The sequence below is a fragment of the Stegodyphus dumicola genome, chromosome 1 (genome assembly GCF_044657685.1).
Source record: "Stegodyphus dumicola isolate Sdum_Otavi_A_Nest chromosome 1, ASM4465768v1".
NCBI lineage: Eukaryota > Metazoa > Arthropoda > Arachnida > Araneae > Eresidae > Stegodyphus > Stegodyphus dumicola.
In genome coordinates, this window is record NC_140768.1 from 146,382,922 (window position 1) to 146,402,121 (window position 19,200).

Below are 19,200 nucleotides of genomic sequence, written 5' to 3' on the forward strand. Positions count from 1 at the left end.
TAGGGTGACTTTCTGGAACTCATGCACGGGATACAGCATGAAGTGGTCCTCCAATTTTTCCAAAAATCTGGTTACCGGTGAGTTTTCATTAAATGTTGCTTCTGGTTTCATCGATGCACGCATGGTCTGGACGATGTACCCAAATCCTTCCAGGGCGGCAGCTGGCATTTCTGGATTCTGAGCCGCTTCTGCAGGCACCACAGGTTCTTCTTGAAACTCGCCCATGGTTATTCTTCTTCGTCGAACGCCACTTTCAGGACTTGTTTTCATCTTGACTTGCTTTGGAAACATGAACTGTCCTGACTCGGAACAGGGAGCTCACTCAAGCTATGTTCAATAAACTGTGAAGTAGACAATACACACAGGAAGGGTATACGAAACCCTTTATTTTTCTATCTTTACAGAGATTTCCGGAACTTCGGAATGCAGAGACCAACCACTTGTGGTCTGAACGTAAGAATATAAAACTACTAACTAAAACTCTAACTAAAACTAACTTTGGATTAATATACAAGTGCCTAGCTTTAATATTAGCCGTTATTTAACAAAGGCCGTATGTAGTACGCCGAGCTGCTAAAACTACGATACGTTTGAAATTATCAAGAGGACTAAACCTCTGGCCTTGAAGGCAACCAGCAACCAAGTGAAAACTCGTAACACTAAAATGGCAAGTGGCCTGCTTCCATTAACTACTTCCTCTGTCTTGCTTGGCAAAAAGCCACAATTTAAGTACTTGGCGTTAGCAAGATAATTTGCATAAATAAGTTAAAGCCTTCAATTCTGGCCGGAAGTAGAAAATAAGAAGTGATAGTAAAGATTTAAAATAAAATAAACGTTAGTAAAACTTAGGATCCTTACAATATATCGATGTCAACCAAATTACTTACCAAGATGAGAATTTTCAAGATTTTCTTGAATTTTAGGAAATTTTTTAATATAGGACATTTTTATTTTAGAATAGATTTTCTGAGAGTAAATCTCGGAACTTTTAACAGTGTGGGAGCTGAAGTCAAATTTGCCAAACAGAAATTTTTTGTGACTTATCTTACTTGTCTGATTGTAACATCAGAGTAAGTCCCCGAATTTTATCACAGGATTCCGTTAGTAGAGATCACAATAACTCGTTATAGTTATCTTGGAAAGGTACGTTATTCAAAATTTCATAGCTCTTGGTACCATTGTTTTATCACAGTGAGAGAAACATATATACATTTATGCAGATTCTTGATTATTTAACTTCTTTAAATATAATACAAGGTGATAATATTTGGTGGCAACAATTAAAAAAGTGAATCAACGTTTATAGCGAACTAACGCAAAATGCCAAAACGAAATTAACTTTCTGGGAAAATTGCCCCCTTTGGACTTTAATATATATATATATATATATATCGCTGAATGCATAAAGAATGTAATTTCAGCTGAAGGATATCTAACTCTTTCGCTACGGGACAGGTGGAAATCTGTTCCCTTCAAATATCTAAAACGCCTGTATATACGAATTTTTGTTGGAATGGATTTCCTTCCTCTATGCCAAATAGAATGCTACAGCATTAACAATGACCTACAGTGAGGCGATTACTTCTCTCTTGGGGATCTTTTGGCGGTGTCATCCACTGCGTGCAGTTTCTCTTTAGGGAAGGATTTGCAACTGCGAGCGTCAATCAACGACTTCATATAACAGGCAGACGGCTCACCACCAGGGAATTCGGCTGCTGGGCCGTCTCCAACATATACCACGTGACTTATGGTCTTGGTGCTCTTGGGGAGTGATAGCTTAGGCTTTTCATCGCTAATTTGGCGCGCTTTTGATATGGCAGGAAGTGTTTTCTATCCAAGGTTTCTAAAATATCCTAAAGGTTTGTGCATTCGGGTAGCTCAGCAGTCATTGGCTGCCTGTCTGTGACGTAGCTCGTAGACCCGTCGTACTCTTGTTTATATCGTGTTTACGATATATGCCAGCATCCTATTGATATTTTGGAATGTAAAATGCTTTATGAAACATTATTTTTTAATTATTGTTGCGTGCGTACGGGTTCGCTATGAAATGAATGCACAAGTCCGATGAAAAATGAATAAAAATTTATTATTATCACAACAAAAATGCTTGAATTTCCTCAAATTATCATGCAGTATTACAATATCTCACAGTAGTTATCTTCTAACTACTCAAATGTCCAATAGATTCAAAACAGCTAAAGAAATTCAAAACAGCTAAAGAAAGCTAATCCGCGAGTTCGCTACAATCAACAAGAACAGTTTTCTAAACAACAACAAACTAAGTAACTACTACGAACTGAGATGTTTTCCTCCTATTATAAGATTTTAAAATCACGCGCTAGAATTTTCCAGTACTTTCTCTAAATCAAAAAGAGATATTTATTTATTTAATGCACGCGCTCTTGTATTTTCAATTTTCCGGCTTAGCTTTCTTTTAATATTCGTCACGCGCTGCACTGCTCGAGAAATATAACCATTTAATTTATAATTGAACTAACATTAGCTTTTTAAATACCAAATTCGTAACACTGCCCCCTTCCCAAGGATTGCACGTCCCGGGCAGTACAATCCCTGGACAGGAAGCCAAACTTACAACTGAGGCATAAATGCAACTGAGGCATAAACATTACATTACAATATCAAACAACATGAACAATAAATGTAATAGATAACTTAAACAAATCAAATGCTATCAAATACAAATCAAATACAGAATACAAATCAAATGCAAAATACAAAATATAAATCAAATGCAAAATACAAAATACAAATCAAATGCAAAATACAAAATACAAATCAAATGCAAAATACAAAATACAAATCAAATGCAAAATACAAAATACAAATCAAATGCAAAATACAAAATACAAATCAAATGCAAAATACAAAATACAAATCAAATACAAAAGACACATTTAGAAACAAAAAGGAAAATGGTCTTACACTATAAGGTTCAGTGTTCCGCCTTACTTGCTTGGGGAACATTCAAGAACCTGACTCGGAACAGGGAGCTTACTAAAGCTATGTTCAATAAATGTGGGAAGTAGACAAGATACACAGGAAGGGTATACGAAACCCTTTATTTTTCACTCTTTACAATAATTTTCGGACTTCGGAATACAGAGACCAACCACTTGTGGTCTGAACGTAAGAATATAAAAATATTAACTAAACTCTAACTTAACTTTGGAATAATAAACAAAGGCCTACGTGGAAGATTGGCCGTATATTAACAGGAAGCCGTATGTAGTACAGAGAACTGTTAACACTACAATACGTTTAAAATTATTAAGAGGATTAAACCTCTGGCCTGGAAGGCAACCAGCAACCGAGTAAAACTGCTAAGGCAAGCGGCCTGCTTCTACTAACTCCTTCCTCTCTCTCGCTTGGCAAAAAGCCACAACTTAAGTACTTGGCGTTCGCCAGACAAATTTGCATAAATAAGTTAAAGCTTTTAATTCTGGCCGGAAGTAGAAAATAAGAAGTGATAGTAAAGATTTAAAATAAAATAAACGTTAGTAAAACTTAAGATCCTTACAACACTATTTAGAATTAATTACATTACGTACTATGGCCATAGTAATGAGCTAACCTAACCTGTCATAAAGAACGACTTTAGGTTCAGAGTTCGAAGTCTTACGGATCCGAACTACGAGGTCATTCAGCCTGTTTAGGACTGTGTGCGGACCATCCCAAGGTGACTGTAATTCAAGCATGACTCCTTTTCGTCGAATCGGGTTCCACAACCACACCTTGTCTCTTTTGTTGAATCTATGTCCAGTAACACTCGCGTTGTATCTGGTCTTCTCTTCTCCAAGTTCACTCGCTTTCGTGAGGAACGGTGCATCACTTGAAAACGGGCCTGTACATCTTGGATGTGTTCCTCAGGCGATGAAGGCGCATCCGTATGGCGATCAAACAGGCGGTCACAAGGCAGACGAAGGTCTCGACCGGAGAGCATCTGTGATGGTGAATAGCAGGTAGTCTGGTGTTTCTCTCCGACCCTAGTAAGATTTCGGCAGCTTTCTGAATAGGGTCTTTCACATAAGACGTCGGCGTTTATAGGCGATGATTCCTTTCGAAGATGGATCGTCATGTCTTCAGATGCTGAGAACAGCTTATTGTTTTTGAAGTCTAAGGAAAAATTGTATTTCCTTAAAAAGTCCAATCCGAGTATGCATGGATCTGTTATATCCGCCACATATGCCGTGTGATGGTAGGCGGCACTTCCAAATGTGATGTTCACGTTTAACTTCCCAGCTATCTCGATCTTGTCACCAGACGCAGTCTGAAGGGTAACACAGGATGGCGTCCAAATAAGTTTATCTTTAAACTGTTGAGCTAAATCTCTCCGAATGATTAGCTCCTGTGTCAATGATCATATTGCAAGGAACTCCATCGATGTGCCCATTGATGGACAGTCCGTTACTGTTGTCACTCACTATAGAAATCTTGAGCGCTTTAAAACAAGGTTTTCCATTATCTGGCAACCTCCGTTTCTCGATATGGCCATTTATTTGTTTCCTGCGTCATCGCTGGGAAATGATCTTATTTTCCGTACCCTGGGGTGTTCTGCAATTCTTTCGTACGTGGCCTTCAGCTCCACAGTAACAGCACTTTGGTTTCTTGTCACTCCTTTTCCGTTCCATGACATTTAATTGTCTGTTTAACCCGCCTTTCTTATTTTCTGTGCTTTGGGGTGTTCTGCAGTTCCTTTGTATGTGGTTAATACCGAAGTTCCAGCACTTTAGGGCTGGTTTCTTCGCACCAGTATTCCGTCTCAATGCATTCACTGGTCTTATAAAATCATCTGCTTTATTATCCGTACCCTGGGGTGTTCTGCAATGCCGTCGTAGGTGACCTTCACTACCACATCTCCAACATCTTAGAGCTACTTTGTTCTCGCTCCTACTCCGTATCAAATCGTCGACTTGTCTGGATAAATCATCTAAACGAGCCATCAATTGATCCGTTGGCTCGTGCACACGCACAACTCTGACTTGGTAGCGATCTCTACGAGTTGCTTGCTGAGTTGCCTCGAACTTCATGGTGTACAACAGAGCGCTTTTAATGTCCTTCACATCCGCCATTCGCAGAGCTTTTTGTATTTCAGGATCCCGGATGCCATCGATGAAATATTGCAGCGACAGGATTTCTCTTGTTTCTGTCGGGTACTCCGAAAAGGCGTGATGTGACAGCCTTTCAACATCCGTGGCGAGCTCCTGAAGTGTTTCGGTGAGATTCTGCTGACGAGATTTTAGTTGAAGCCTGCTGTAGTCTTTTAATAGAGCCGAATAGAGCTTCAAAGTCTAATCTCTGGTTTTCGGGAACAGTCTGCAGGATATCCGCTACGTCTTCTCTCAAAGAAGCGGCAAGATGACAGGCTTTAGCTTGGGAATCCCATCCATTCGCTTCCGCCACTATAGAAAGTTGTGTCCTATACACTTGCCAGGAGGTCTTCCCATCATATGTAGATAATTTCAGAGAGGGACGAGCAGGCATTGGTAAAAATTTAAAACTATCAGAATTGCTCCCTGTCGTCGCTACGAGCTTCTTTAAAGTATCTACTTCTTTCGCAATTGCTGAAACCCTGTCATCAATTTGTTGCTCTACCGCAGAAACTCTTTCTTGAATTTCTCCAACTTTGTCTTCAACTGTGTCTATTTTTCCTTCCATAGCTTCGAACTTGTTTTCTATTATGCAAGCAATTTCTCTCTTCAATTCCTCTTGACCTACTTTCATTTCCACTTTAACAGATTTAATCTCTCTTCTAACGGATTCTTCCATCTTTTCCTGACTAGCTTCCATCTTTTCATGACCGGATAATATCTCCTCTTTAACGGAATCTTCCATCTCCTCTTTAAACGAGGCGAAGGCTGATATCAACTGCCTTAATTGCTCTTCAATCGCTCTTGCTATTGGCATTCAAATCGCACTTCTGACACCAAAAATTGTTGCGTTATGAAATTGTTGCGTTATGGGTTCGTTATGAAATGAATGCACAAGTCCGATGAAAAATGAACAAAAATTTATTATTATCACAACAAAAATGATTAAATTTTCTCAAATTATCATGCAGTATTACAATATCTCACAGTAGTTATCTTCTAACTACTCAAATGTCCAATAGAACGTAATTCAAAACAGCTAAAGAAAGCTAATCCACGAATTCGCTATAATCAACAAGAGCAGTGTTCTAAACAACAACAAACTAAGTAACTACTACGAACTGAGATGTTTTCCTCCTTTTATAAGATTTTAAAATCACGCGCTAGAATTTTCCAGTACTTTCTCGAAATAAAAAAGAGATATTTATTTATTTAATGCACGCGCTCTTGTATTTTCAATTTTCCGGCTTAGCTTTCTTTTAATATTCGTCACGCGCTGCACTGCGCGAGAAATAAAACCATTTAATTTATAATTGAACTAACATTAGCTTTTTAAATATCAAATTCGTAACATTATGTTATATGCTATTAAAACAAAACAACATTTTATTGTGTTTATACTTTCAAGTTGCGAAAAATATATGAAATAATCATTGTTCATGAAGTTGAATTTAACTAAACTGGAAAGTCATTAACTATACTATTTTTTACGAATGTATTTCAGCTGCTGTGTAAAACAAAACAGTGTGTTTAAGTATGTTTATAATTTGAGCTATGTTTCAGTTTTCGCCGCATCACATAAACTGTAACAAATTAGTAATGAAATGAAATTTATAATGTTGCATATTTTAGATTTGTAATTATTTGGGAGTATTTTTTTTCCCCCAGAAAATTTCACCTTCCATCAGAATTTTGGGTGAAATTTGTCGACTCCGGAGATGTTTGATTAGAATATTTTCTTTGTATACACTAAATTATAATTTTCTGTAAAATATGATTATATAAAAGCAACAGGAATACCTTTGTTTTTAGTAAATTAAGGCACTTGAGAAAATGTTTGCTTCTTTTCAAATGTAGATTAGTTTATACTTGCCTTCAGTTCAAAACATATTCTTGTTTGTCTAATTAACTACACATAAATCAAGTATAATTTTCTTAAAAATTCCATTTCTCCAGGTGTCTTAAGGGAAATAAATACAATGTGAATGTGAATGTAAATTTAAATTCAGTATGTTTATTTCTTTTATGGAAATCAGAATTTTTATCCATAATTTGAAAGGCAAAACCTTACCTTCACAAGCAAAAGCATTTTTGATGATTGAGCAACCATTACCCTAAGATGGCCATTTCTAAAATTGATAAGTATTTCTGAGAATATAAGTATTGATACAGAGCATCACTTCTTTAAAATGACCATCTTCATATAAGAATCAATTAATCTGTAATTACAGGCTGTCACCTTAGAAGTTATTCACTATGAATATGCTTGACTGAAACACTATTCGATAAACTTCATGATTTATTTTGTAATGTGTGAGAAATATTTTAAGTGATGTTGAAATTGTGCATACTTAGACTAATTTTACTAAACAGAAATTTTTTATTTAATGACATGTTAGTGGAGTTTCCATTATTAAAGATAAGTAAAACATATGGGATAAAATATATGTCAATAATAATCAAAAGAATTAAATTTCAAGGTACATGTTTTTAAGTACTTAAGCCAAATCAAAATCTGTTTTGAAATAATTTTACTTTTCACAATATAGCACAATATTTACATTTCCATTGATAAATTCTTAATGCAATATATAACACTTTACATATTTATAGACAATTCTGTTATACTTAATACACACAGATGATATAAAGTGTGGTTACTATAAAATTAAGTGCAGAATTTAAGTATGCGAAATAAGTTTGCATTTATCACCACTAAAATAAGATACACATTTAGAGGCAGATAGTAAATCTATAAGCTAAGAATTTGTTAAGCATGCTAAAAATTTGAAAATAAACATGAGCAAAAATAGAAGCCTAAGTACAAAATAGCATGATGATGCGTTACTAGAACAACTTTTTAACTACAGACAGATGAGATAAAAACAGTTATCGTGACTATAGAATATAGACATAAAATATTCAAGAAAAATACCGTAAATTAAAATTATCATTACCACCAAAGATTTTACGTATCCATTGAACAATTCATGATACAATACAACTTTCTGACAATATTTACATATTAATTGACAATTCAGTTATGCTTAATACATGATATAAAGTGCAATTACTACAGAATTAAACACAGAATTCAAGTTTGCATTTATCATAATTAAAAAAAGGGTACAAATTTAGATGCAGGTAATAAACTTATATGCTATAAAGGTTCTAAAGGCACTAAAACTATTATTGCACACAGCTACAGTACATTGTGTTCCAGGCATTTTTAATCATATTTAAACCAACACCGCGCAAATACAGCAGAACATCGTCGGTGGGAAGGAATTTGGGTCTACAAGTGACGTGTTAGTGACGTCATAGAGCATGCGCAGTAGCTATCGCTTTAAAAATGCGCCAACCTTATAAGAAAGTATGGTACTATTCGGTTTCGAGGGCCGTAAAAAATCGCCAAACTATTGTTGATGCCAGTGCTGCCAAAAGTAATTGCGGCAACCCTAACGCAAGAAAGGAAGTACAATAGTAAATATCTATCTAAATATTGATGTTTTAATTTAGATGAAATGTTAATTTCATATAATATTTCGCTACCGAGTTATCGCTAAAGCATAATGTCATCTCGTTGGTTGTTCAAACATAATTTTCTATAATGAATGACACCTTTTCTTTGAAAACATTTTCGGTAAAGTGCAGAATCGCCAGTTTATTTCTTTGCCGCTTTTTACAAGAGTTAAAAACAATTGGAATTTTGTAAATTTTCTTTTACTTTTGAGTGACAATAGGTCGATGTGTATATAGATAATTTCAAGAGTGTGCGCGGTGCCATTTTTGTGCAATTCTGGGATTTTTTTTTTTAAGTGAAAATAAGTCGATGTGTACATGGATACCGAGTATGTGCAATTCTTAAAAACGCGTCAAGTAGTGGGTGATTCTGCACTTTATCCAAAATTCTATCGCAGACTTGTCATCATAGGCAATTCCTAAATTGTTAAATCCATAGGATATCAAAAAAGGAATTAAAAATTAAACTAGTATTTCAATGACGTCTTAAGAAATATAGAACTATTTAAACTTACGCAATCTGAAATCAGTTCGTACGCGAGATTTGGCGCGCTGTTAAATGGGCGCGTTTGCTAGATTTGGCGCTTTCGCGCATACATTTTCGCTGCAATATTTTTACGGCCCTCGAAACCGAATAGTACCAAAAATTATTACGTATAACAAAATTAGAATGAGATAAGCAATGTCCCTTAATACAAATATTAGTTATCCTAATAAATAAATTAACCAATTTCACGAAGCCTTCTCTCAACAAACGTCCAGTATCCAAGAGAAACATTAAATTTAAAAACTGCACAGAATTATCGCCGTCATTTTTCCAAGTGGCAACAGTGCTGATTTTCAGCAGTCCAGTATACAATTGAATGAAAAACTGTTGCCAAAACCACATTTCTAAAAGAATGAAACTATTCAAAATGATGCGATAAAATCTAAAAGATAAATTTAAAAAAATCTGATTCGAAATTTAAAAAAGTCGCTTCGAGGTGCACTGGCTCTTGTCCAGATGCACCTGTATGCCAAATTTCGTAGCCCTTGATCTATTAGATGACGCGCACCACGAACGAAAGACACACAGAATCTTTCTTTTATTATATGTAGAGATTTTCAGGAGAAAAAAATTAAGGTACTTACGTATTAACGCAACCAGGCCAAAATTCGCATAAATCGCCAAATTTGGCGATCCTACTTACGGCAACCCTACGTGTTATACGTAGTTTTTCGTAAGGAAATTATTATAAATAACACTGGGCGTGTACTACCAGAGCAATGGGTTTTCGGTGGAATTTGCCGAGAAAAGAAAGAGACTTTTTTGGTTACTGTACCTAACAGAAGCGCCGTTACCCTCATGTAAAAAATTTGCGAAAGTATGAAGGAAGGAAGCATCATTTATTCGGATTGCTGGAAAGGATACAATACAAGTGAGTTCGAAAATGCTGGATTTCTGCATGGAACTGTTAATCACAAATATAACTTTGTGGATCCCAACACGGGCGTTCACACACAACATGTAGAGCGCATGTGGGGCTCAGCCAAATGGCGCAACAAAAAACAGAGAGGAACAGCCCATCATCATCATCTTGACTCATACCTTATCGAATTTATATGGCGCCAAGCTCAAGCTGTTAATGGCGAAGACGGTTTTCAATCAGCGCTAAAAGCAATAGCCAAAAGATTTTCGCCGAAAAAATGATTCTGCAACTTATTCAAATTCGAAACCGGAAGGGTTTAATTGCTATTTTATATTTTAAAACAAAATAATATAAAAAACTGTATTAAAAATTATCTGTAATTAATAAATGTACATTTTCTTTCTATTCATACTTTTTTACTCAAACTTACAAATCACGCCAACCTGGTTGCGATAATACGTAAGTACCAAAAATTACAAAGAAATAAGCTATATCCCTTAATACAAATATTAATTATCCTAATAAAAAATTAACCAACTTTCCATTGACGAAAAAAAATCATGCAAAACTTTTCAGGTATCTTACAAACAGTGAAATAAGTAAAAAATAACATGAAAGAAACTCAAAAAACAAAAAATTCCGCGCAGAATTTTACTCTGCAGAACAGCTATAAAAAAATCAATAAAAATGTATAATATATATATATATAAATGACAATGAAATATGCCAATTCTCTTAAAAACTGTGACATAAGAAATACGATGAAAAATTGGTGCCAAACCCATATTTCTAAAAGAATGAAACTATTCAAAATCATGCGACTTCATCAAAAATCTATCAACAACAATAAGACAGGAAAATTGTTGCCAAAATCACATTTTTAAAGATGTGAGAAGTGTACTCGGAAGCTTCATTTAAATTGTTTTTTTTTACAACACAAAATATTATCATTTTTCCAAAATTCTTTTTGTAAAAGCAGTCGCAAGGATAAAAGTTTAACGTGTCCAAAAATCAAACAAAAATGAACTGTACATTTTTAAAAATCAACTTTTTTAGAAAAAATCCCGCTGAAAAGGTTGTTAAGCTCACTTTGTTAAATAAATTCGTATTGAATAGGTTTATTTAAACACGAAATTTATTTTAAGTTCGTAAAATAGCTAAGTGCCTACGTTTCAGGACGATGTGAAAATGGAGCGCGTAGAGTAAAATCTCGCTTTCCTATAGCCCATTATGTCTCAAAATGACGCAATTTCGTCACGAAACATAAAAAAAATTCGAATTCGAATTTCGAAAAAATCGCTTTGAGGTGCACTGGCTCTTGTCTAGATGCACCTATGTACCAAATTTCGTAGCCGTGGATCTATTAGCTTACGCGCAAGAGCGAACGAAAGACACACACACACACACAGACAGATTCTTTCTTTTGTTATATGTAGAGACTACAAATTATGTAACAATGTATTATATGTTGGCACCGCTGGTAAATCTCACCGGATTCTAGAGTTCATTATTTAGTTGTTAATTCTATTTAAAGTTATTTTAAGTAGTGGTTGTTCTGGGCCTGATTTAGACCTTGTTGTAGATTTCAACATTTCTTCAATTAAATAGCTCCACTAAGCCCTGTTAAGCCCCTGATGGTGGTGCAGGTAGTTCGATCAGTCAACACATTAATAATGTTAATATAATTAACAATAATGGTACTATTCGGTTTCGAGGGCCGTAAAAAATCACCAAACTATTGTTGATGCCAATGCTGCCAAAAATAATTGCGCCAACCCTAATCATTGCGGCAAGAAAGGAAGTATAATAGTAAATAACTATCTATGATTGATGTTTTAATTTAGATGAATGGTTAATTCCATTAAATACTTTTTTATTATTATAATTTATATGAAAAAGGCTAAACATGACTGAATGGAAGAATAAGAGTGTAAATAACTATTTCAGATCATTATTATAATTTATATAAAAATTGCTAAACATAACTGAATGGATGCCTGCATCGCTATTTCGCTACCGACTTATCGCTAAAGCATAATTTCATCTCGTTGGTTGTTCAAACGTAATTTTCTATAATGAAGGATGCCTTTTCTTTGAAAATATTCTCGGTAAGGTGCAGAATCGCTCACTTATTTGTTTGCCGCTTTTTGCAAGGGTTAAAAACAATTGGATTTTTGTCAATTTTCTTTTACTTTTTAAATGAAAATATGTCGAAATGTACATAGATAAAGGGAAGGGTGTGCGCAGTGCCATTTTTGTGCAATCCTAGAATTTTTTTAAGTGAAAATAGGTCGATGTGCAATTCTTAAAACGCGTTAAGCAGCGGGTGATTCTGCACTTTACCCAAAATTCTATTGCCGAATTTTCGTCATGGGCAATACCCAAATTGTTAAATCCATAGGATATCAAAAAAGGATTTAAAAATTAAACTAGTATTTCAATGGCGTCTTAAGAAATATAGAACTATATAGACTTACGCAATGTGAAATCAACGCCTACGCTAGATTTGGCGCGCTTTTAAATGAGCGCGTTTGCTAGATTTGGCGCTTTTGCGCATACATTTCCGCTGTAATTTTTTTACGGCCCTCAAAACGGAATAGTACCGAAAGTATTTTACTGATATTGTTTTTTATCTGTGTTTGCTGGCAGTCGGCAGACAACGACCTTGAATTAGGTTACTCGATTTTTTACAATTATTTTTAGATATAACTTAATCCCTTTTTCCTGTATATTTTTAATAATAGCTTTAAATTATTTGCACCGTTGTTTAAGATGTTTAGGTTAAATAATTTTAGGGAAAAAGATCTAAAATAAATAATAAAACATTGAGATGAAAACTTTAATTTTGAATAACATTTAAAAATTAATTGCACTACTGTTATAATATTTGAGAAAGTAAAAATAACCTCATTTATTTTTAATGCATTGCATCCTAAAGAGAAAATGAAAATCACATTGTAATATATGTATTTATGCAATTGATGAAATATATACTTCACTCTAAATCCCTCAGAGTGGGAATTGCAGAGTGACAGCAGCTTTTGCTCCATTCCGCGTTAAACAACGCAAGTTTACTGTCTTGGTAATAGAATACGTTTCGCCACCTGCAATGTTGACAATAGAGAAGCGAGTGAGTTGAGAGACAGAAAGCCCAAAAGAAGGTGTTGGAAAGCCCCCCTGTCGAGACAGAGTCCCCGAACATGTGTCTGAAGCTCGCCATTTCAAGCGAGGACAGTCGTAACAATGGATGCACCTCTTTTGCCAAAAGTAAGTTCGCTAACATATATACAGTTATTTCTTAATATAAATATCTTAAGCATTATAAATTATAGTCTTATAGTTAGATTTATGTTAAAAAAAATTGAAGGTTGTGATAAGTAGTCTTGGTTTTCTCTTTTTTTAAGGTATCTGTAAATTTGCTTTAGAGTGTAATGCTGTTACGTAGTTTTATTTATTACATACTGCAAACACGATAAAAGCTATATGCATGGATGGTACTTTTCATAAACACTTCTTAAAATTATTTTTATTTTTATAGAATTTACACAACACTATCGATTTTAATTATTTAAATTCAAATTTGCATGCATTTTTAATTCAAATAGGCAGAACAGAGGTAAAAAAGGAATTCATACTATAGTTTTGATTTTTTATTACACAAGTGAGCAAATTGTTTGTTAGAATTTGCAGGATGTCAGCAAGAAATAAAAATCGTATACTTTACTGAATGAAGTCGTATCGTTTTCAACTTACAGTACTTTTTAATAGATTTTTTTTTAATTTTTAGATTTTTAATGTCGTTTTATTGCCATATTTTTAGTGTCATATTGTCCATTTATATATGTATGTATACATATATTTCATAATAAAAAGATTTTCAAGCATTGCTTGTTTTCATTTATATTCAAATTACTTTGTTCATGGAAATTATTATAATTCTGCAGTTATGCTAATGATTTCTACTTAAATGTAATCAATAAATAAAGTACATATGAATTTTCGACAGAATTATGAAAAATGAATTTTTATCTTACACATGTGAGCTAATCCATATTATTTAACTTTAAAATTTACTTTATTCTTTGCATATGAGACTTGGAATTAGAATTAGCATATACAAAAATGAGTTATAGTCTAAAAATATATGTAAACATTTATTCACCTAATTAAGACACAATAACACGCCGAATAAATACTAATTCAGAAGTCAAACAACAAAAATCAGCGTTATATTTACAAAATTTTCACAGGACTAGTTTCGATGGTTTTACCGAACCACCATCTTCAGCTGCAAAACCGCAAATGAACAAGATAGGAAATAATGATTAGATAAGATAAGAAAGCCTGGACAAGAATAAGCAAGTGGCGCCATCTGTTGGTAAAACCAGAACTAAAACATAATTTCTTTAAAGGCCGAAGGCAAATTTGGATTGGAATTAGGATCGTTAACTAGAACAGAAAGATTTTTATGAATGTGAAATGCCTCTAGAAAATTTAGTTCTCCAATGGAAGATGTTTTTTGAATAAATTTGGCAGCAGAAAAACTGAAAGTGTGGTTTTCGGACCAACAATGTTGAGCAACAGAAGACTTCTGTGTTTCCTTTTTTCTAACATATGCCTCATGTTCCTTGACGCGAAATTTTAAGGCTCTCTTAGTATGGCCAATGTAAATTAAACCACACTGGCAAGGAATCCTATAAATACCCCAGGAATTCATATCCGGAATGGGGTCCTTGAGTATGGAACTCGGAATTTTATTGATGGGAGAATAAACAACCCGAAAGTTAAATTTCTGCAAAATATGTGCAACTTTATAGCTAATTGATGGAAAGAAGGGAATGACAACAGAATTTTTATAATCTCCTAAAACAAGATTGTGCCTTTTAGTGTGTTGAGATGAGAATTTTTTAACTGCTAGATTAATAATGTTGGGTGGAAAGCCCCTGTCAATAGCTATTGCTTTTAAATACTTTAGTTCTTCATCAAGGGCTAGTTTGGAGGAAGAAACTTGAAGAGCACGGAAAACATAGGAATAAAATGAAGCTAACTTTTGTTTAGTCGGATGACATGATTTAAAGTGTGGTGGAAGGCAAACCGATGAAGGTTTACGGTAAACCGTAGTACTGAAGTTGGATGTGTTACGTGTGACCAGAATGTCGAGAAACGGAAGAGAACTAAAACTTCAAACTAGCCCTTGATGAAGAACTAAAGTATTTAAAAGCAATAGCTATTGACAGGGGCTTTCCACCCAACATTATTAATCAAGCAGTTAAAAAATTTTCATCTCAACACACTAAAAGGCACAATCTTGTTTTAGGAGATTATAAAAATTATGTTGTCATTCCCTTCTTTCCATCAATTAGCTATAAAGTTGCACATATTTTGCAGAAATTTAACTTTCGGGTTGTTTATTCTCCCATCAATAAAATTCCGAGTTCCATACTCAAGGACCCCATTCCGGATATGAATTCCTGGGGTATTTATAGGATTCCTTGCCAGTGTGGTTTAATTTACATTGGCCAAAGTAAGAGAGCCTTAAAATTTCGCGTCAAGGAACATGAGGCATATGTTAGAAAAAAGGAAAGACAGAAGTCTTCTGTTGCTCAACATTGTTGGTCCGAAAACGACACTTTCAGTTTTTCTGCTGCCAAAATTATTCAAAAAACATTTTCTATTGGAGAACTGGATTTTCTAGAGGCATTTCACATTCATAAAAATCTTTCTGTTCTAGTTAACGATCCTAATTCCAATCCAAATTTGCCTTCGGCCTTTAAAGAAATTATGTTTTAGTTCTGGTTTTACCAACAGATGGCGCCACTTACTTATTCTTGTCCAGGCTTTCTTATCTTATCTAATCATTATTATTTCCTATCTTGTTCATTTGCGGTTTTGCAGCTGAAGATGGTGGTTCGGTAAAACCATCGAAACTAGTCCTGTGAAAATTTTGTAAATATAACGCTGATTTTTGTTGTTTGACTTCTGAATTAGTATTTATTCACCTGTAAAGATTAAGGTACAGGAATTTGTATGCATATAGCTTCTCAAAAGTAAGAAGTGTTATAAGCTAACTCAAGATTTTCAGCTTTATTCATAATTTGGCGAAATAGGTTAATTAATTTTAAGCTCTTCATAATTTTGTTATAAGAAATAGAAACATTTCTTTCTCAACATTTTGTGCAACATATGAAGTTAAAAACAATAGCATGAGAGTACTTTATGGTTACTTATTTTCTGAATCTCATACATTGCAAATAAAGCTGAATAATTTTCATGTAAGAGAAAGTAAATTCACATTTTTTTTCTTATTTAAATGTATATTAAAATTTATTATTCGATTTTTTATGCATATTATGCTCAAGTAGACAAACTACCAGTAACATCAATTCACAAACCGTATTAAAATATTCATTTATAAGTAACATTTTAGGAAGTTAAATCTAGAACATTATAATAAAGGTTTACCGACACATATATATATATATTGTTACGAATTTGGTATTTAAAAAGCTAATGTTAGTTCAATTATAAATTAATTGGTTTTATTTCCCGCGCAGTCCAGCGCGTGACGAATATTAAAAGAAGAAAGTTAAGCCGGAAAAATTAAAAATACAAGAGCGCGTGCGTTAAATAAATAAATATCTCTTTTTGATTTCGAGAAAGTGCTGGAAAATTCTAGCGCGTGATTTTAAAATCTTATAAAAGGAGGAAAATATCTCAGTTTGTAGTTAGTAGTTGCTTAGTTTGTTGTTGTTTAGAAAACTGCTGTTGTTAATTATAGCGAATTCGCGGATTAGCGTTCTTTAGCTGTTTTGAATTACGTTCTATTGTACATTTGAGTAGTTAAAAGATAACTACTGTGAGATATTGTAATACTGCATTATAATTTGAGAAAATTTAAGCATTTTTGTTGTGATAATAAAAAAAATTTTGTTCATTTTTCATCGGACTTGTGCATTCACTTCATAACGAATCCGTACGCACGCAACAATTTTTGGTGTCAGGAGTGGGGTTTGAATGCCAATAACAAGAGCGATGGAAGAGAAATTAAGGCAATTGATAACAGCCTTTGACTCGTTTAAAGAAGAAATGAAAGAAGAGATGAAATCTAGCCAAGGAAAGATGGAAGGGGCCGTCAACTCCGTTAAGGAAGAAATGAAATTGGGCCAGGAATCTGTTAAGGACGAAATGAAAGCCGTTCAAGCTGGTCAAGAAAAGATTGAAGCAGGTCAAGAAGAAATGAAAAGAGAGATTACCTGCATAATACAAAATAAATTTGAAGCTATGGAAGGCAGAATTGACACAGTTGAAAATAAAGTTGGACAAATTGAAGAAAAACTTTCTTTTGTAAAAGATCAAATTGAAGAAAGAGTTTCTTCGGTGAAAGAAGAAATAGAAGAAATTGTTTCTTCTGTAAAAGAACATATAGAAGGGAGAGTTTCGGCTGTGGAGGAGCGAATTGAAGGAAGAGTTTGTGCCGTTCAACACCAAATCGAACAACAAATTGATGAGAGAGTTTCTGCAGTTGCCAAAGAAATGGATACTTTAAAGAAATTCGTAGCGTCGGCAGGGAGCAGGAGTGATGATTTTAAATTATTACCAATGCCTGCTCGTCCACCCCTGAAGCTATCCACATATGATGGGAAGACCTCCTGGCAGGTGTATAAGACACAATTTTCTATCGTGGCGGATGCGAATGGATGGGATTCCCAAGCTAAGGCCTGTCATCTCGCCGCTTCTCTAAGAGCCGACGCAGCGGATATCCTTCAGACTCTTCCCGAAAACAAAAGGTTAGATTTCGAAGCTCTGTCCGGCGCCTTGGAGTTGCGCTTTGGGGAGAAGTGTTTAAAAGACTACAGCAGGCTCCAATTAAAATCTCGTCAACAGAAGCCTACCGAAACACTTCAGGAGCTCGCCGCGGATGTTGAAAGGCTGTCCCATCTCGCCTTTTCGAAATGCCCGACAGAAACGAGGGAAATCCTGTCCTTGCAATACTTTATCGACGGCATCCGAGATACTGAAATACAGAAAGCTCTACGAATGGCGGATGTAAAAGATTTAAAAAGTGCTCTAGTGTACGCCATGAAATTTGAGGCAGCCCAGCAAGCCACTTGTCGAGACCGCCACCCAGTCAGAGCTGCTCAAGTCCAGGAGCCAGGGGATCAAGTCACCGCTCGACTTGACGATTTAACTAGACAACTGAACGCCTTGAGACGGAATATTGGTGAGAAGAAACCGACCGTTAAGTGCTGGAACTGCGGTGCTGAAGGACACATACGACGAAACTGCAAAACACCCCAGGGTACTGATGTTAAGACCGCTTCTAACAAGCAGCAGGGAAACTAATTAGTGGCCATCTCGCGGGACGGAGGTTGCCAGATAATGAAAAGCCCCCGTTTAATGCGCTTCAGATTTCTGCAATGAGAGGCGGCAGTAATGGACTTTTCATAATAGGACATATTAATGGAGTTCCGTGCAATATGACTATAGATACAGGAGCCAACGTCACCATCATCCAAAAAGATTTGGCTCAACAACTAGGAAACAAACTTATCTGGACGCCGCCCTGCGTTACTCTCCAGACTGTGTCCGGTGAGATGATCGACATCGACGGAAAAGTAAATGTTAACATCACGTTTGGAAGTGCCGCTTACCATTCAACGGCATATGTAGCAGAGATCACTGATTCTTGCATACTCGGATTGGACTTTCTAAGGAAATACAATTTTTCCTTGGATTTTAAAAAAAAACGAATTGCATTCTACATCTGAGGACATAGCGTTATTTCTCGTTAATGATGAAGAAGTTAAATCTGTCCATAAAATCATAGCACAAGACTATATCACAATACCGGCAAGAACAGAAATTTTACTTCCTGGATCCATAGCCGAAAATAGAAATTTCCGCTACGGCATCATAGAATATCCCAATAACTGTAATATCCCAAAAGGAGTACTAGTAGCCTCAACACTCGTCGAACTATCCAGAACGGTTATCCCGGTGAGAGTCGCCAATGTAACTGAGAAGGTGAGAATTATTAAGAAAGGTGAAGTGGTTGCAGCATGTACTACAGTAACCACCGTTGAAAGAAAGAGTAACATCAAAGAATCCGTGTCTTCAGAAAGCATTACATCAGAGTTACTTCAGAATGCGCAATTAAACGA